At 38.0% G+C, this 21,415-nt stretch overlaps 1 protein-coding gene across 1 annotated transcript in view; it reads right to left on the bottom strand.

Annotated features, from left to right (window-relative positions):
* Window positions 1-21,415, bottom strand: part of LOC144769663 (B-cell receptor CD22-like) — a 238,105-nt gene that overhangs the window by 86,629 nt on the left and 130,061 nt on the right. The gene's annotated exons all lie outside the window — the stretch shown is intronic.

Genomic DNA, 21,415 nt, shown 5'->3' with positions numbered 1-21,415 from the left:
TAAAAGTTTCTCTTTTGACTCTATTTACATAATTATGAATTTTGAATAATCCTTCTGAATCTCTATCAACATGAAACACTTTAGGAAAAACAATTCCCACATAACAAGTTCCATACCAATGGTCTGGAAGATTGTAGTAGGCTTTGTCACCACAAACAAAATAAATCCCAGGGAAGATTGGATCTTTTCCACCTTTGAATCCCCAACCTCCCAAAATCTGATAAGTATCTTCACAGTTACTCGCACCTACAAAATAATTATCAAAAAGTGTATTATCTCTTCTAATGCAAAGCTTTCCACTAACTGGCTTATTTATGTGAATTGCAACATTTTCAAGCATTTTGCCATTTAATTTCTCATCCTCTTTTTGCCAGAATTTTGACTTAGTCTGCTTGACTAATTCATTTCTTTTGTAAATTGCTCTTCTCTCTTCAACCATATTCAAAAATGTCTTTCCCTCAGCACTCAATTTGCAGGTTAGATTATTCTTGTAAGCATATTCGTAAGTGAGTTCGTTCGTAACAAGGAAAAATTCTCTCATTTGTTTTGCTTTCTTGTGCTTATTTAAAGCACCATCAATCTTTATATTCGCAAAAATCTCGTCAAAATCTGAATAGTAATATTCTAAGCGTCCAGTTTGATAAAATAAGCTAGTTAACACACTACATGTTACACCATATGTGAGAGGAAGCATATTGTATGTCACTCCCTCAGAAACAGAAGCAGGTAACTTGACGCAGACATAGCAGTCTTTTGCATCCATTACCTTGACATATTCACTCAAAAGCTTTGTGAATGTATTACTTGAAAAATCACTAATAGATTTATCTTGATGAATGTTAGGTTGATGATCAATAACTTTAGCAGATGCACTATGTTTGGTTTGACTAACCAAAGCTTTGCTTGTCATGTTAACTTTGTGTAATTCTCTATTCATCTCTAATGGGATGATCACTGCTAAAACTAACCAGAGCAGAATTAAAATGAGCAGACACACCAGAGTCATCTTACAGCACCTCTTAAAAACAGAACACTTTGAAGTGTTCTCCTTAACATAAGGCATTTTTGGTTAGTTTTAGTTTTGCCACAAAAGTAAAAACAAAATTAATTTTAAATTTTCTAAGACTTAAACTATTTACCCCCCTTTTAAAATAATTTTATTTTTAAAACCCTAAACAAGTTTTCTTCGACCTTATGTCATATATAAGATTTCTTCAACTAAACAGTTTTTCTTCGACCTTATGTCAACTAACAAAATTTCTTCAGCCTTTTGCCAAATTAAAAATTCTGTACTTCAATCATTGTCACTAATTTCCTCTATTTCGTTTTCTTCTTCACTACTACCATAAATGTCAATAACGGGTGGAATTACTAAATAAGTCCACTCAGGAGACTTGTATTTCTGGTTTGGTCTCACTATTCTTTTTCCTTTTCTCGACACCACTTCAATTTTCCTTCCAACTCCAACTTCTTTTCCAGGACTCTTTTGACTACTGATTTCTTCAACTTGCTCTTTAGGTTTCTTGATCAACCTTACTCTCAATCTTCCACCAGGCCAGTAGTCTGCTTTTCTCACGTATTTCTTCTTTGGTTCAGAAGCATTTGATTCTGACTTCCAAGCCCTTTTCTTTCTGTTTTCGCTTGCACCATCCACGTCACTTTCTTCTGTTTCGTAGTCTGAAATTTCAATTGACTCAGGAACTTCTCTATTTGGCAGTTTTACTCCTTCAGGAACACTTCTCTGATTTCCAATACTGGTACTTGGTAATTCGTCTTCTTCTTCTTCTTCTTCGATTACCTCCAACTTCCCAGATTTTGGATTTCTGTTCCTTACTTCAGAGCTTATTTTCTGCTTTTCGATACTCTCCTGGTCTGAAACTTCTTTTTGTTTCGCTTCTCTGTCTTCAATAGAAATAACTGAATCTTCAATTATCTTTCCTTTTAACAGATTCTCTTCACCTTCAGAATCTATTTCAATAATTTCCAAGTCTTTTCTTGTTGAATTTTCATTCACAGATACAGGTTCCAGATGTCGACCTTCTTGTCGATCTTCAGGATCTGGATTTATTTCATCTTCTGCTTCAGAATCAGAATCATCTGTAGTATCACTTTCAACATCAGAACTCTCAGGAGTTGGTACTGGAATAGTATGACTAGGATGAATCCAACGTTTCAATCCTTTGCATTTTACAGCATTAGTAGTTATCAAAATTATTTGCCTAGGCTTCTGCCATCTAGGAGCCAGACAATTTCTTCTCCGATGTACTTTCGTTCTGACCCAGTCACCAGGTCTCAGGTCATGTGTCAAAACTTTCTCATTTGATTGTGCTTCAGTTCCCACCTGATTAGACACAGAAGTCACTATATCAGATAACCTTTTACAGTAATCCAAAATAGCACTGTCATTTATGCTAAACAGTTTACCTACAGGTACAAAAGCTTGCCTCATAACTCTTCCCATTAAAATTTTCATGAGGACTCAAACCTGTCTTTTTATCTGGTGTACTTCTTAATGACATCAAAACAAGTGGAAGAGCATCTGTCCACTTTACACCTGTTTCAAGACACATTTTTCCAATTCTGTTTTTAATTGTTCCATTAATCTGTTCAACTACCCCAGATGCCTCTGGTCTGTATGCACAGTGTATTTTCTGCTCAATGCTCAAAGCTTCGCAAATTAATTTCATTAGTTTGTTATCAAAATGGCTTCCTCCATCACTCTCAATAGTGACTGGAAAACCGTACCTTGGGATAATTTCTCTGAGCAGTAGTTTTGCTACTGTAATTGAATCACAATGTCTTGTAGGAAATGCTTCTACCCATCTTGAAAATAAACAAACGATTACAAGAACGTATTTCAAGCAATTGTGTAAGGGCATTTCAATGAAATCCATCTGTAACCTGGTAAAAGGACCACCTTCTCGACCAATTATTCCTGTCCCCACCAATGATTTTCTGTTTGGATTCATTTGTTGGCAAGATAAACACCTTTGACAAAAAGATTCTGCAATTGTTCTGAATTTAGTATTGAACCAAGTTTCTCTGAAAAGTCTAATCATAGAATCTCTTCCAAGATGTGCTGGACCATGATATAATCTGGCCATATCTGCAATTAAACAATTTGGCAAGACTACTCTGCCATCTTTGTAAACCCACACTCCATCTTCTTCACGTGGTCTACAATCTGATTTTAACCACTGATCTTTTTCCTCATCATCTGCTTCATTTTGTAATTCTCTAATCTCATTCCATGTTTCTACAACTGTTGTTAGCATTAATGAATTTGAATCAGTTTCTTTACTCCTTTCCCGATTATTTGAATAACCTTTTCTTGCGCAGTATTTTGCCGTTTCATCTGCAAATGCATTGCCTTTTGAGATATAATCAACTCCTTTAGTGTGCGCTGCACACTTGACAATTGCGATTTCTTTCGGCAATTGTATTGCTTCAATTAATCTCCTTATGAAAATTGCATTTTTAATTGGAGATCCTGCTGATGTCATATAGCCTCTCTGAGACCAGAGTTGTCCATAATCATGTACAACTCCATATCCATACTGACTATCGGTAATGATGGTAACTCTTATATCTTTTGATATTTCACATGCACGAATCAAAGCAATTAATTCAGCCACTTGTGCTGAACGAACTCCTTCAAGACATGATGCTTCTTCAACATCTGCAACTGTGCAGACTGAATATGAGGCTTTCAAGACACCTCCTTCTGATCTCAAACATGAGCCATCTACAAAGTAGACAAAATCTGATTCAGATAGAGGTCTATCTTTGATATCATGTCTTGGTTTCGTGCAGAATTCCATAACATCTAAACATTCATGTTCTGTTTCGATGTTATCAACGATCTCAGAATCAGGCAGTAATGTAGAAGGATTCAGATTCAAACATCTTGAAATTGAAACATTATCTGCTCCTAGTATGATTTTCTCATACTTTGTTAATCTGCTGCTTGTCAGATGCTGAGTTTTACCTCTTGTCAGCAATATTTCAACTGAATGAGGCACACAAACTTTCACAGGAAATCCCATAATGATTCCTTCACTCTGTTCAAGACTAACACTTGTAGCTGCAACTGCTTTCAAGCAACCTGGTAATGCCTTTGCAATGGGATCAAGAACTGCAGAGAAGTATGCAATAGGTTTCTTTAAATTCCCATGTCTCTGAATCAATACAGACAATGCACATCCTTCTCTCTCGCTGCAATACAGTTCAAAATCTTTCTCATAATTCGGCATACCTAAAGCAGGAGCTTGGCATAAGCTCTTTTTCAAATTCTCAAAAGATTCCATCTCAATTTCATTGAGAATAATTGGATCTTTTACATCAGACTTTGTTAGTCTCTGTAGTGGTTTTGCAATTACTGAAAATCCACTTATCCATTGTCGACAGTAACCGACCATTCCTAAGAACATTCTGACCTGTCTTTGTGTTCTTGGAGGTTGCATTGCTTGAATCATTTTAATTCTCTCAATTGTTACTTGCCTTTTTCCCTTTGCAATTCTGTGACCAAGGTATTTCACTTCTTGCTTGCAAAATTGTAATTTTGCTGGAGACACTTTATGTCCCTCTTCTGCAAGGCGATTTAACAGTATTATTGTGTCTGTTACACAATTTTCTCTTGTTTTAGCAGCTATTAACAGATCGTCGATATACTGCACTAACGTAGACCTACCTGGTAAGTCCAAGTTTTCCAAAGACCTTTTTAACAATTCATTAAAAATTGAAGGACTTTCTGTATATCCCTGTGGGATTCTTGACCATCCGAGGGTCTTACCTTGGAATCTGAAAGCAAAGATTTCATAACTGTCTGGATGTAAGGGAACAGTAAAGAATGCATTGCAAAGATCAATGACAGTGTACCATTCAGCATCATGTGGAATCTGGTACAGAATTACTGCTGGATTTGGAACCACAGGACAACATGGAACAACGATTTGATTAACCTTTCTCAAATCTTGTACGATTCTAAATGCTCCATTTGACTTTTTAACTCCCATAATTGGTGAATTACAAGGACTACTTTCCATTTCTTTTAATACACTTTGTTTGATTAATTTTTCAATTATAGGTGTAATACCTTCAATTGTTTCTGCTTTCATTTTATACTGTGGAATGTTAGGAAATTCTATTCCCTGTTTCAATGTAATTTTTACTGGATCTACGTTTTTCATCAGACCCATCTCGTTCCCAGTAAAATCCCATATATCAGTTTTCACTGTTTCTTTGAGCTCTTTAGGTAAATCTTTCTCTTCAAATGCAGGAAACAATTTTGTTTCTTCTGCTTCCATCATCATCATTGTCATTCTATATAAACCATCTTCCTCCATTGTTTGTAACTCAACTCCATCAGGAGAACAATATATTCTGCAATTCATTTTACACAGAATATCTCTGCCTAATAAATTTACTGGACTACTATTACAAACCACAAATCTGTGTTTGTCTCTATAATTTCCAATTTCAACTGGAACTGGATCAGTTAAATCAGTTTTAATTTGTTGATTGCTTACTCCAACAACTTGGATGGTATCCCCAGAGAGAGGTAGGTTTTCAATTTCCACTGATCTAACAGTAGAACGGGTAGCACCAGTGTCCACTAGAAAAGTGATGTCTACATCGTTAACTTTCCCGTTTACAAATGGACCAGACTGGTCAACCTCAAGAGTGGCTCCAACAACACACTCTTCCTCCTCTCTCGGGCACCGTCAGCAATAATCATCAGAATCACTGTCTTGGCTTTCTGTTAATAAAAATTGTTGTGAAGCATTTTGCATTTGCACCCTTTGTTGCTTTTGCTGTTTTTGCGGTCTTATTACCTGTTCATTTCCCTGAAATCCCACATTTGGATTATATTTTTGGACTCCCCCACAATTCGGAAATGGTGGTTGTGGCAATTGATCCTGGCAGTTATTCACCTGTTGCTGTTGCTGTCGCTGAATGTTTAACTCGTTTAACCCCTGTTGCATCTGTAGCTGTTGCTGCAGGTCAACACCATTCTGCATCTGTGGATTTAATAAGGGATTCTTTAAGTTTCTAGGAGGTTTAGGACACTCGTCTTTCCAATGTCCAATTTCGCCACAATTAAAACAAGGTAATCTTTGTTTCAATTCCTCAATCTTTGGGCTAAATTTTCTTGGAAAAATATTACCTTTAAGCTTTCCTTGTATCTGGTTCGTATTTCCAGTTTGAACAAAATTTGTGTTCTTATTACCCATGCTGGCAATTTGTTGCTCAGCTACTTTTACCTGAGCCCACATGGCTTTCTCCTTGAGTTTCTTTTGTCTCACCTCTAATTCATCGCTGCAATACTTAGCTTTTCTCAGAATATCATCCACAGAAAGTGATTGCCATCCTACAATGCTATTCCTAATCATGTCTGCAATTTCAGGTTTTAGTCCATAAACGAATCTATAGATAAAATGACTCATGTCCTTTTCATCTAATTTTTCATAGCCACTGTATTGTTTAAAAATTAACAGTAACCTCTCATAAAAGGAATGAACTGATTCTTTTGTTTCCTGATTTGTCCTTTCTATTTTAACCCAATCAACTTCTTTGGGTGGAATTTTGTTTTTCATCCAAACGATCACTTTTTCGTAAAAATCCATTACAAGAGGATTTGGGGCACCTGTTTCTTTGATTCGTTCAGGTTCTGTTTTTGGCCAACTTATTGATATTTTACATTCTGTCCAAAGATCTGATGGTACGACAATGTCGAAAAATCCATCTAAATCAATCCACAGAACTTTTGACACTTTGATAAATCTATCTACTTGTCTATACCACTCTACCGGTTTCTCCCTCAATTTTGGAAAATCATTTGTGAATAGCAGTATGTCCTGTCTTGACCAAGGGACATGAACATATCCTCCACCTGCAATCTCTCTCATTGGAAATTGTTTTGACAATTTTTCCAATCTTTCATCTTCCTTCTTTTTCGTCCATTTTACTCTCCATTTATTGAGTTCTCCCAGCTTTTTGATATAAACAATCAAATCTTTTATATGCACTATTCTTCCCATTGAGTTCAAACTCTCAATGTCACTTTCTGAAAAGTCTAGTCTGTAATGTTTTGCAAAATTCTTTTGTTTACTCACATCGATTTCAAGTTCCGTTGCTAGATCTTCTAATTGATCATATTTATTTTTAGTTTTCCACTGAATGCTTTTACAAATGAACAATAGTTCATCATCTCGATAATAATTCAAACTATCTGGACCAATTGTTCCAATTATTAATTCTTCGATATTTGCTTTTAATTTAGCCACATCAAGTTTCGGAGTAGTCACCCTAACTTCAGGACTCCCTACATCTGAAATAGCACCCATTGGTGTTTTTGGAGATAAATCCTCATTAAAGGTTAAATCTGGCATTCTCGATCTCGAAGAGTTTATTTCAGATATGTCTGAGTAAAATTTTTCAGCAGCTTTTTGAATTTCTGCATTTAAAGGAATAGTTAACCCTGTTTTGTTTGATTCTCTTTGGTTAAATACAGGCTGAACAGGACCAATCGTTACTGGAACTGTCACAGCTTCCATGCTTTTTGTCATTCGTTTAATTAATTCTTCTTTAGATTTAAAATATTCAGCAGAATCAACAGCCTCAACGTTTCTTATTTCCCTTGCATAGTCCTTTGGAGCTTCTCTTGCTCTTGGAGTCATTGCAAAATGTCTACCTTCATTTCGAACGTTATCAAATTCAGGTCTTTTTGGAGTTTCAATAATTTCACAATTATTTGGATAAAGTTTTGGAGCTTCATTAATTGGAGGTGCACTCGGTGAAGTTTCAGTAGAAACCACCGGAGTAGACCATGATCTAGGAGGTCTTAAAGGTTGATTCTTTCTAGCTGTAGTGTATATTTCTTCCATAACTGCATCTTCAGATTCGCTTTCTATAGATTTCCCAGCAGGAGTACCCATGACCATTTCCTGAATTAAATACAATCCTTCACTCATGTTTCCCTGCCTCCACATTCGCAATCTGTCTTCATGAGTTTCCCTTCTCCAAGGTGGAGTTTTAGTAGGTCTTTTGATTCCACTAGCTTCTCTTTGTAACTGATACATCTCATCTTCCCACTCAACTAAAGCTTCAAATTGAGTTGGTCTCGGTTTTGGAATAAGAGCGTTCATTTTCTCTCGTAAATTTCTCAAGACTTTTACATTAAATGAACCATCATCAGGCCAAGTTAAAATACCGTCGTTCTTAGTATAACGTTTCCAGCTATCAAACCATAAAACAGTATGATATCCATATTCACCTTCCATGTACGCTGCAGGTGTTTTATACTTATGAAGTAATTTACCACCTCGCGTTTCGATTTTCTTGTCGGGTGAAAATAAATTTTTAAGTTTCTGAAATAATGTTGGCTTTTTCTCGACGTGTTTAAAATGATAACTCATTTTTAAAAGTTAAATTTAATTCGTAAAATCGTTCGTAAAATATTTCCGGGATGTTCCGCAAAGCAACCAATCCGTGCGCGAAACACACTAACAAGCCAATGACAGTTGAGCTACGTCAATTTCCTGCTCAACGAATAAAAATGGAGTTTTTCTGAAGGACCAATCAGCTTACAGGTCGTCAGAGACTCAAGAGCCAATCAGAGTATAGCTTGTGACGTAGGTCACCCAATCCCAGCGCGGCTCTGTGACGTATACAGCAGCTGCGGTTTCTCGCTTCTCACTCCTAGCGCTTACCTCTCCTTCACAAAATCTTTTCACAGCGCCATTTTTAGGAACGTTTTTTTTTAGTGTAAATTAATTCTTTAAACAACGACAATAAGGACTCATCTGTTTGTTTCACTATTTAGGATAGTTTTCATACATTCAAGTATCCACACTTCGGAATAGTCGGCGCTATTCACACTAAGGATAATTCTCAATTGTCAGTAGAGTAACTCTTACCCCACCCTTCTAACACGTAAAATTATGAACTCGTTTTCCTCTGAACGCACCGCGAAGTGACAGTTCTAAGAGTTCTACTTGAACATAAATTACAAATCAAACTCGCACTTTCACACGGAAAATTCCCTAAATTCAAACACACATGAAATCCGTACAGGACTCTCACCTGTTTATAGAAATCATGCACCGTTAGCAAAATAACACCGTTATCCGTACAGGACTCTAACCTGTTTATAGATATAAAACATGTACCCCTACAGGACTCTAACCTGTTTATAGATAATCATGTACCGACGCTACTCTGCCCTTCACTCAAGCTCGGATATAACTAATACTCTTATCACAGTGAGTTTTATGGAAGGCGCTTTGTCCCTATTCTCATGCTGCTCTAATTTCTTAGAAAACCCTCACTTTACAAGATTCATACCTAGCCCTAACACTGTGCTGCTCGACGACAACACTATGGTACACGGCGGTACCTCTTGTGATACTCGACGATATCACTGCAAACAGAACAGATGACTTGCGTGACTATTTTCTCGCCACACAATCTATACCGGTATAGCTTACGGATAGCACGAAAAACAAACTCAAAATGTGTTAAAACATCGATCCTATTTCTATACCATAACGCTTTAGTAACCCTTAGCAACCAACATATTACCTTGGTTACCCTTAGCAACCATCAATTTCTGCTACCAGAGAATTTGATCCAGCGGCCTATAGAAAATATATCATAAACAATGCTACCCAACTTCATAACCTATAAACAAAATTCTACACTATCTTATGGACCCATTTATAAACATGACATATTTTGGGCCTACTGAATCAGGTGGTCAGATTAAACCTATATACACATTATTTACAAACTATATACAAATGTATATATCTGCGGAAAGAATATTGTCATTAGAATAAATCCTAACCATTTAAATGACCACCATTGGCGATGGGATCTAGCTAATAGTAACCTACACTTCTGAATAACCAAGACCAGCTTGTTTGTCAAAAGTAAGATTTTATTTACTAAGTTATGGTATTTCAAAACATAATTTTATTATTGTAATTTATTAACATTAAAGTAAGCATGTTTGAAAAGCTTCATGAGAAAAATACATTTTAGTAAGAAATTCAAAGTTTAAGTAAGATTTTAGCAGTTTAGCATTTATAAAGCCTAAGTCCCTAGCTAAGCTAAATAAATGGAAAATAAAGTAAAGTTCTTTGAGGATTCTTACGTGCTCCACGCAAAGTCCAGCAGCACTTCACCCTCATCGGAAAGTCAGAAAGCAGCAGCCAGCCCATCCCTAAGGGCATGACTTTTTATACCTTTCTATGCTAGCTAAACTAAGCGAAGGAAAGTTTTCAAAGATCCTCGAAGTCCCATTGGTTGAGAGTGACAAGTGACATGTCACCCACATTTCAAAACTTCCATTAGATCACATTTCTTAAGGACCATTGTCTTTTCCGTATGCAACCAGGAGCTTCCTTGGTTTGCAACATTTGTAAATTAATGTTCTCACAGTGTTCATCTCATTTCCACGGGTGCCAAGTTAGAGCTGACAAAATTGTCTTTTTTTCACTGACTTCCGACCTTGGCCACGTCCGACAAAATGTTGACAGCATGTCAGATTTGCTTAGTGAATGCAGCTTTGACGAACACTTTTTTCAGAATGGGCTTCAAGTGTCTTGTGCAGAAGTAAAATTCAGTTTTAGCAAACTCGAGCAAACTAGGCCCAAAAGCAGGCAACTTAAGTTTTCTAGTAATAAACAAAAACAAGAAAAGTATTAATGTAAGAAATAATGTTGATTCTGTATCCACCCTAGGTTTACTAATTAATTAACCCTCCCGATTAGTCTAAGGTTACCTAGCAAATGCAAACATATAAAGCAGCGTTTATATCTACCAGTCTTCATTAATCCATAAAACCTTATGTGCACCTAGAATAGTAGAAATGACATCACATAGACAAGGAAAAGCAAAATAAGCACATGCCTCTTTTAGATTCGCAGCAGTTAGTATGACAAAAACGAAAACGACAAATTATTTTATTATTTTGCACGAACAAAAGATGCAACATTTATGCACGTTTATGAGCACACATGTTAGTCCCCCCCATGTGTAAAGTTTAATCTAGGTTGTATTAACATGATACATCACAAATTATTAATATTATTATTCATGTTATGGGAATGTGACTTTGCGAGTTTAAACAAAATTTTGTTTTCTATCTCGCTCCATCAATAGCAAGATGAGTCTGACAGATATCTTTCTGCCTCAGCTAAATAGTCTTTTAATGGCCATAATACTGTATTTCCTCCTTTGTCAGAGTTTTTTATTATTACATTGTTGTTATTCTGTAATTTTTTTCACAAGCAGATGATATTGACTGTTATTATAATTGTGTTGTTTGGTTTGATTCATGACTCTCCTGTTTAAAGCTTTCAATTCCACAATCACCCTGTCGCTAAATATATCTACCGCATCCCTTGGCATTAGTGGTAGAAAAGTTGACTTGGGGCGGAATGGACTGGTGGCTGGTCCGTTAACATTGATAGTTTGGCTCACTGTCGGGGTGGTTTGTGTATCATTGTCATATGCCAGGTCATACAAGTTTTGTAAACCAACGATGTCTTGAACTTGAATTGCTGGTGTAGTATCTTCCTGTATAATTGCATCTGATTTTTTTTGCGTTTAGACTCCAGCTGAAAGTGCTTGATTAGTTTGATCTTCCAAATGAATTTGAAGATATCGATTCGCGTTTGGTTATATGAAAACCTGTTAGGTGGGCAAAAACCGAACCAGGTGTAGACCTCCAAACCAGCTCCGTTTTTTGTAGCGAATAAAGTCAAGAAGAAATATGGATTGCAGAGTAAGTATAGTTCATTAAATCAAAATCAAAGGACCGGTGTCCATCCAAGACGCGTTTCGCTCCTCTAGGGAGCTTGGTCACTTGAAACGCCCAGAATGGTGTGCAAATTTATAATAAACATAGTAGTAGGACAAATTAGTATGGTGCACGCCCTTGACGTGCAAACAGTAAAAACAAATGACAGACTGAAGTGCAGAGCGTGCTGTTCATTCAGCACAGTGGTGCAAACCATATCGCAATTTGTATATTTAAAAAAGAGTTTCTGTACATTATCCATATACATATATTACCTAGTGTCGGTCACCATAAGGTAATTATAGTTTTTCTTAGACTAAGCATTTATTGCTTTGCTAATAACTTTTGTGTCCTTTGATAGATTTTTACACAATTTTAAAAACTAGTTTGCTGCTCACTTTAGCTGCTATATGCAAAGCTATGGTGTGAGTCATCAAGCAGGGTTGAGAGAAAGTATGGGGCCAAAACACCTTTTCGTTGTGCAATTTCCCTTAGGGATTTTAGACACAACTTCAGCCCAAACTGCTGAACTGAATGACACCAAATTTGGCAATAAATTAAAATAGTAATTTTAGAGTTATTAAAGTAAAAAGAAATGTAGGTATCTAGGGATGAAAATCCACTACGAATTCAACATAGTTCATGGTGAGATCATATTGGCCGCTTCCAATTGAACCTTGAAGTGTTGGAAGCCATCTTGGGACTCAGACTCAGTCAAGTGACTAGTAAAAGAGTTTTAAAAAAACAGAGGAGGGTAGGGTAGGAATGCCCTGAACCCCCTAGGACTGGTGGTAGAGTTGCAAAGGGAAACCGCGCGGGGCCAAAAACTTTATATTTTCAAACATTTTGCTGTGATCTTGTGGTGGATCCAGGAATCTATGGCACCATTGTGTTTAAAAAAAACAAGCGCAGTCTCCAATGGTAGTTTTTTCTAAATCCCCACGGGTAGACGAGGTCCAGAGGGGATATATGATTATATTATGGTAATAGGGAGTGGGGGCATGCAACCCCTCCTCCCCGGATTGATTTTGGTACCGGGTTCCATCACCTCCCAGGGCACGGCCACACAGTATATGGGGTTGAGTACCTACATTTCCAGTTTTCATATATATTTCCTGTTATTATATTGTAATTGTGGGCCAGTTGTAGTAGTCTGTGGGCCATTGTTGTTATTATTTTTAATAAATACATTTTGCCAGACTCCCCTCAGCTCCCATATGTATTGAATCTGCAGTGGATATTAATTTACCAGTTTTTAAGTTTCTAAATTAATTTCCCCATGTTCTGCCACATGGATTGAGCCCTCTGGGCCATGATATTATTTTTTGTATTCATTTAATTTATTTTTGCCAGCCACTCTATGTCCCACATAGGGTCCTCAGGAGAAACACAAGGTATTTCCACACTTTTTAACATGTTCTGCCTTATGGACAAGGCCAATTGGGCCAACGTTATTAATATTTTAATTAATGTAATCAATATTTGGCCAACCGCACATGGCTGTCATAACAGTGCCATTGGCTCTTGAGGGACAGCTAGATTTATTTTAACATTTTCTGACACATGTATTGGACCCACTGGGCCATAGGCAGTATTGTGTATCATTGATGTAATCCATTTTTATTAGCCTCCCTCTGGCCTTATGTGCCGGTGAGGTGGCACCAGGTATATATGTCCCATTTTTTCATTTTGTTTCCACATGTTCTGCCACATGCTTTGGGCCCTCCGGAGTATGATTATTATTCTTTTTATTGACTTTGAATTTGATTTTCCAGTCATATCTGGTTTTCATAGAGACATCATACCCCTGAAGGAGCGCTTTGCATGGATTTACAATTTTCTGATAATTTTCATCATGTTCTGCAACAAAGGTTGGACTTCTGGGGCATTGATATTAGTATTTTTAGTTTAATAACTTTTTTGCAATACCCCTTTTGACCTGGTCCCTTTAGGGGTTCCATGGACACCAGATATTATGTAGCTTTGTACTGAATTTAGTCTAAGTATTGCCTATCTAAAAGATGTTTGTGTAAGTTTACAATTGTTTGGTATTCACAAAGGGATTTATGTCCTGCTGCTGTTGATGACCAACAAGACCCACTAAGGTGCAAACATAGCACACCTGCTACATCTTTTTTCTGTGCAAGGAGATGTTGGGGGAGAGGATCACCCATGGATCAACAATGGTGCCACCACCACTGAAACTAAAACAGACACTGCTCGTTGCTGCTGTGACTGCAGTCATGACAGAGACCAATGAGTCCAAAAAAGAATTTTCCCAGCAAACAAAATTTTCCCTTAAAACTGCTGCATCTGATCCTGGATTAGGAGCAGAGTGGAAAGATGGATGTAATGCACACAATTAGACTACTTACTCTTCTGTTGATTACATTATAGTCCCCCTCTCCTCGGTGGGAAGGAAGACCAATCCCCCATCAGATGAAGGTGAAATGGATGAGACCAAAGGCTGACCAGAGAAAACTTGAGAAAATGAAGATTCTAGAAATGTAGTTGGCAATGATGAAGATGAATCATTGATTTTTCATGTCAAGAGAGGCATAGAGAAAGTGCAGTTCACTACTAATGAACTTACTTCTGTACCACCACCACCAGCTTCTATTTATTCAAAAACACAAAAAACAGCACCAACCACTTCTACCACAGGTGCAGCCTTGCCCTAAAGAAAAGCAAATGCACCGGGACTCCCCTACAACATCTAACTTTGTGGGAAGGCAGGTGATCATTATAGTATGGTTGGCCCATAAAAAACACACAACAACCAATCCTGTAGATTGTCAAGGTGTCCATTGCTAAGAAAGAAGAGCCTGTTGAGGTAGGAGGTCTTGATGATGTATAAGATATAGTCATGAGATTCAGCCCCATCGCTGGTGCTGTGTACCCATTAACTGCAGCAACCTCAGCAAAGCATTGAAGCCACATACCTCTACAGGGGTCATTTGAGGTGGAATTACCACATAAAAACAAGTATACAAACTCATTATCAAGGCTATGCAAAGTGCCCCCAAACCACCAAACTCATAATCTGGACCTTTGAACAATAGAAACTGGTCAACATGTGAGTACTTGACCCCCTACTTTTTCTTTTGTGGAAGGCAAGAGGTTTTTGGAATGTGTGGGGAACTCAGTCCAAAATAAAGGCTCCTAGAAGGAATTGTCCATGTGCCTTAGCAGCACCATCAAATTCTAGATGTGATTGTTGTTCCAATAAAGGAGAGTGCTGTGAAGTCCATTTATCTAGCTACAGACAACATGTGCATAGCTGCACACTCTGTCTCTTTCAAGGGAGGTAGACAAAGACTAGCAGATGATGTCAGTACTGCTGATGCTTTTCAAGGGGCATTCTCTTCTCCATGGAGAAAACACATACAGCTGCCAACATCCTGGATAAAATTTGGCAGGACACCTAGAGCTCTCTGTGATTTGTTGCCACCCTTACTGCAGGAATAATATTGTTAAAGAGAGAGTATATTTCAGCATGCTAGATTTAGCTTATTTCATCTACCTATTTTTGCTGGCCTTCATCTAAGAGTTATGTAGTGCACAGCATCCAGCTCACATGTCACAGATGTTGCACACGTTTCATCCATCCATTCAAAGTCCAGTACCAGTTGACGATCATACATCTTGCTAGTACAGTACCCCATATTTGAGCAAGTGAATTATTATTTGGGTTAGATGGCAGTACACCACAATTAATAAAGCCACTTGTTATGTCTAGTCAAAGGCTTAGTATTTAAACATGAACTCAAATTCTGGTAGCATGAAAGTCTTAACAAAAGGAAAATTAGTGAAGGATTTAGTAGTACCAAAACATTAAAAAAGCTAAAAACACAAAATAATAAAAGATCCCAATCAGGAATTAAAAAATAAAGTAAACTTTAATGACAAAAATGATAGTAAAACAATAAAAGCCAATAAGTGGAACCAGAGATATGATTTTTTTAAAGATGTATTTACAAATAGCACCCAAAAGTACAAAGCAGAAATGATAGTAAATGGTCACAGTCGACCAGGACCTAGACCCTAGACACAATTTGAGGCTGACAGCGATGGAGAGCAGATCAGATACAAGAAGTAGATTGTACCGCTAATGCCTGGATGTGGGGAAGTATGAAACAAGTTTCTAAGTACAAATCTGAAAAGGGACTTTAATGTGTTTCTGAGGAAAAACTCTTCTCCATGCAGGACAAATCTCAAATTCAATCTGATGCTGTGTTTTAGCTGGTTGAATCCGTTTCAAAGTCGGTCTTCTTGAAGCAAAAGTTTTGAAAAAAGTTTTGAAACTTCTTCTGGTGCGTAAACAACCATAGGGATAAATTGTTAAGGCCCCAAGGACATCGGGCAAAGCAGTTACAGACTCTCAGGTTTACAAACAGAGGCCAACATGAAAGTCCAGTCCAGAACTAGTAGCCACTGGCCAGCTGGGATTCACTACAGGAATGTTTTCTTCAACTTTTTTATGTTTCAGGAGACACTAAGGGGCTCAGCCTCATGATCATTCTATGTTTGAATTTCAAGTGGAAGTGTACGACCACTTCAGAGAGCAGCAATCACACTACAATGATGAGACTGACCACCATGTTAACCTTATCACACTAGTGGATGGGTAAATAAGTCCTGCAGTCCACAGGTGTCATTTAACTTTCCATGACATAGGTGTGTTTTCTGTGGTCAGAGCACATACACTGGGCACTTCAAAGCAATGCTCCGGTGCACATGGCTTATAAGCTAGCAATACAATTCAGCAAAAAATGGAGGACACTACACAAAAAAAGGAATTTTCTAACAGTAACTCCATCGGCTCTGTGTGACTAACTATGCGTCCAGGCGATAAATTGGTGCCATCCACTACCCTGACTGCTTCTTGTTTCTCTGTTTTAAGAGCTTGAATTTCAAACTTCTGTGCACACCGTAGATCGCAAAAACTGCCAGTGGCTCCAGAATCCACCATCACTGTGATTCCCATCAGAAACCTTTCTCTGAATTTCAATAACATGTGCATGATCAAATGTGGCAAGGAGGACTGTAATGTATTAGCCAAGGTTTGATCCTTAGGAGTTGTATCTAAACTCGCATCCACCAGTCCAACTCCTGCTACTGGTGGTGCTGCCAGTTTTCCTTAGGCTACTGCTTGGCCTTCTTAGGACAATTTCGAACAAAATGTCCTCCCACTCCACAATATAGACACTGCTTGTTCAATCTGCGTTTCTCCTTCTCTTGTTTTGAGAGTGGACCTCTTATAGTCCCTATTTGCATAGGCTCAGTTCCGTGCTGGCTGTCCACTGTTCTAACTACTTCAGTTTTTGCTCGATCATATCGAAGAATACTAGGTCAAAAATCTCTCCTCTTCACACCTTTTCGCTCTTTTTGTCGGAAGTCTATTTCCAAAATTAAATCTATTAGAGCCACAATTTCGGTTGGTTGATTTGGTAGTTGGGCAAGGGTGTCATTCAACTCCTCTCGAAGCCCCCCGATAAAATACTGAAGCTCGCTTGTCCTCTGGCTAGTTCGTTTCCACTACCAGTTTATTAAATTGTGCCAGGTAGGCACTTAATTCTCGTTTTCCTTGTCTGAGTTCTAGCAATTTGTTTTCAGTGGCTTGGGAAACTCGACAACAATCAAAAATCCTGAGGAATTCTTTCTTGAATTCATCTACATCATAACGCATTGGATCGTTCCTTGAAACCAAAGGTATAGAAAACCCTGCTGCGTCTCCACTTAAACATGATAATATGAACTCCACTCGTGATTGTGCATCTGGGAAGACTCCTGGCCTCCACATAAAATGTAAGGTACACTGTCTCGAAAATATTTGTGCCTTTTGAGGGTCCCCAGCAAACCTTTCTGGAGGCGGCCATTGGTATTACTGGGGTGGCAACAAATGAATTTCTTGGGTTGTAACCTTGGGCGATGAAGTGGTTGTGCCACTGAATAATTCTTCTGTGGGTGTAGGAATCTCAAGTGCCAAAATACAACGTGGGTACTTCACTCTGTCATGTACACCAATTGCCTTGCACAGGAGCAGAAAGATGCTAATTCCCAACTCCCCTAATCGCTTTCCCTGCCCAATGCCTTTTAATGTTATTTGGCCTTGGTCTACATGCCCTCCAGGCAATGCTGGAGGAGGGCCTCCTTGGCTGTGGATGAAGTGGAGATGTAGCAAGGTGTTGTGAAGGGTGTTGATATGGAACGGCTGCCTACAGTGACTGGGTTGAAAGACTGTCGGCTCGGAGGTTGAGAGAGGAGATGCTGCTGCCTTCTCTTCCTCCAAATCCCCTAGCCAATATAAGGCATCTGAATGTCTAAATTTATTCCAGGTGCAGTTGATGGGCTATCTCTCACTGAGACTTACTCTGAGAGTCTTCCTCCTGAATTGAAGTACTATTTGCAAACACATTTGTATAGTCAGTCACACAACTTTTCTGGTTCTCTAGTGCAATTAGAATCATGTGATTCTGCGCCCGTGGGATATTCTACCATGTTTGCGTTGCTTGCCATTAATCAATCCATGACCACCTGCATAATTAAAAATGTTTTTTTGCTCAAATGGATGACAAAAGGCTTAATAAAATGAATTCATGAGATAACACTCACGAGACCCTTAACATTTTTTTTAAAACTTACTAAACTACAAATTGGGAGTGGGAGAAATGTGGCACATGATAGGGGTGCATGGGGTCAGTAGGTGTGGACAGGTACTGGACAGCACACCACCTCCACTGATTAATCTTAATGGCTGAAGGGCAGATTGAGAAACATATCAAGTGGATAACATAAAACGTTTGAGGCAGAGAATATCTTCACAAAGGCAGAGGTTGTTAATGAAGGAAAGATTTGACTTATCACTCACCCCAGCAACCACTTTATTCTTCTGTCCCTACTGACCATGTTCCTCCTTGTCCTCCTCTTTCAGGTCCATCTGGGCAGGCTCTAGAAAAAAACAAAAGGCACCTCTTTAGTAATATCACAAACAATCACAGTACTTGCATAAGTATAAAAAAATCCTAATGAACTTGAAATTATTTTTAACTAAAGTATCACCTTAAAAGCTTTATTGCTACATTTTAAAAATAAAATAGTGAAAAATCCAAAGAAGGATAAATATTTATTAAAGGGGATATGGCTTGGAAAGGTTCCTAGAAAGAAATAATTATGGAAAGGAGAAGAATGGAAGAGAGATAAACTAAAATACCATACTCCATTAACCCTTCACAACCCCTAAACATAATGTCTGCCCAAAAAAAACCTCTCACCACACCTAAACTACACACATCCCTGAAGCCAAAAAGGCTTTTCTACCACACAAATCACTATCAAGGAACCATAAAATCACTCACTACTCCTAACTCACTATTTCCTGAACCCTATAAAAAGCCATTTCTCTGCCTAAACCCTCATCCTATACTCCTCAAAACACCTCAGCACACCTAAACTCCATTCATCCCTGAAACCTAAAAAACAGTCACCGCTCTTAAACACCAACCATCTATCACCATAAACTACTCTTCCCAGAACCCTAAAACCCACCTTTCTACATCTAAACTCCACCTTACCCTGAATCATTAAAACCTCTCGCCACCCTAAACTCCAACTCATCATGAACCCTATTAACTCTTCACCACCTCAGCCTCTAACCATAATTAAACCTTAAAAGTCTTCACCAGCCATACACTCTGCCCATTCATGGACGCCAGTTCCAGAAACCTAAGAAACCTCACACTCCTGAACAGAGAACATCCATGAACTCTAACAAACCCTCACCACCTGTACACTCCACCCATCTCTGATACCTAAATACCCTTTTCTATACCCAAACTCAATTGTTCCTGACCCTGAAACACCCCTCATCACCCTAAACATTACCCATGCCTGAACCCAAAAAAACAAAAAACCCACAGTAGCCATAAACTCCACCCAAGTTTAATGTAACTTTGCACTTTTCTTTGAAATTACCATTCCTTTAAAATGTTTCCTTTAAATTTCAATTTTTGTGTATTTTCTTAAATTTGTTTTCCCATGATTTGGTTTCCTCCAAGTTGGTTTCAAAGTTTTCGTTTTCCATTATTTCTCACACATCACTTCCCGTTAGATGGTTCCTCCTACTCAACAACAAAAAGATTTATTACAATTCCAATGCCAGGCATTGTTTGACATCCCCCCTGACAAAACCAACTAATCTTGACAACCCCCTGACATGATCCACTCATCACTCTGGACCCAAAGCACTCCTCACTGAAATAATCAAAGAAACCTTATTTCATTCAATTACAGTTTGAAAATAAATGTATTCATGTGTACATAATTTTGATTATATTTTTAAATGTTTTACTTTATAATAAATATGTAATTATTGGAAATCTATAGTATGACTTTTTAATGTCTTTATAAAAATATACTGATATACTGTGCCTTTTCTTTTCTTCCATGCTAAACATTATGTAATGTGTGTGTATGTATATATATATATATATATATATATATATATATATATATATATATATATATATATATATATATATATAGATATATACTTACATGTGATGTAATGCCTCCTGCAGTGTAATAAAAATAAAAAATAAATATTAAAAGTCACTTACCTATCACTGTCATCCCTATTCCGAGCACATACTTTTTGCACATCCAAACACCAACAACATAATGTTTCAATTAAGTGGAATTGTGGGCTTTGATATATTACAGTATCAGTCATGACTGCACAAGAGTTATATTTAAATGAATTAGTTCAAAAAATATAGTAATTGTTATTTTATTTACAATAACGTAATTTTTGTAGCAATATTACAATATATCTTGGTACTTGGTTTTAATATATAAGCTGTTTCCACTTAACAGTCTGTCTTTTACCTCTTTGATCTCTATATAAATCACGCGGGATTTGATGCATGTCATGTGATCAAGACCGGGGTGACCCGGTCGAAACGCGTTATGTTGTGGAGGAAAATAAACGCACTTTGAATTATTCGCTTCTCTGTGGTGTGGTCCGTTCCTGAATACTAGTGGGGCAGCAACTTGTGGGCAGGACTTGGTTTTGATTTGGATTCAGAGTTTTTTTGCTGTCACCGCTATAACGGACCCTCTTTACTGAAGTGGCTGGTTTCTGGCAGCAGTTATCGTCATTGGCGATTTGGAAAAATAATCCGGAAGGAGTTATACAGTGCCAGCCCCCCGCAGTCAAGCAAACAGGAAGTCAGCGGCCGCGCTGGTAGGCGGCGCATCCAGGAGTGTGGACCAAGCGGTAATTCAGGTGTGGGAGGGCTCCGGGAGGCGTCTGGGTCTACACGGAAGGTGAGCCGCAATACCAAGAGCGGTAGACTTGTATGTTTTTGTAAATCCAGCGGGTGTAAAGATTCGAAGAAGCTATAACCCCGAAACAAGAGTTGGTAGCGATTTGGGTTATTAGCGATAAAGAATTATAGTGCATTACAAATATTCCCCAATTGGTCGCAATGGCGTCGGCAACAGATGTGCTTCAAAACCGCAAGAAAGTGGCGGATACACTATTCTCAAATTTGCCTTCACAAGCAGCAAAACAAAATAGTGTGACGGGTGATGTTTATGACGGAAATG

The sequence above is a fragment of the Lissotriton helveticus genome, chromosome 7, assembly GCF_964261635.1.
Source record: "Lissotriton helveticus chromosome 7, aLisHel1.1, whole genome shotgun sequence".
Classification (NCBI taxonomy): domain Eukaryota; kingdom Metazoa; phylum Chordata; class Amphibia; order Caudata; family Salamandridae; genus Lissotriton; species Lissotriton helveticus.
This window is presented reverse-complemented; position numbering and strand designations above follow the sequence as displayed.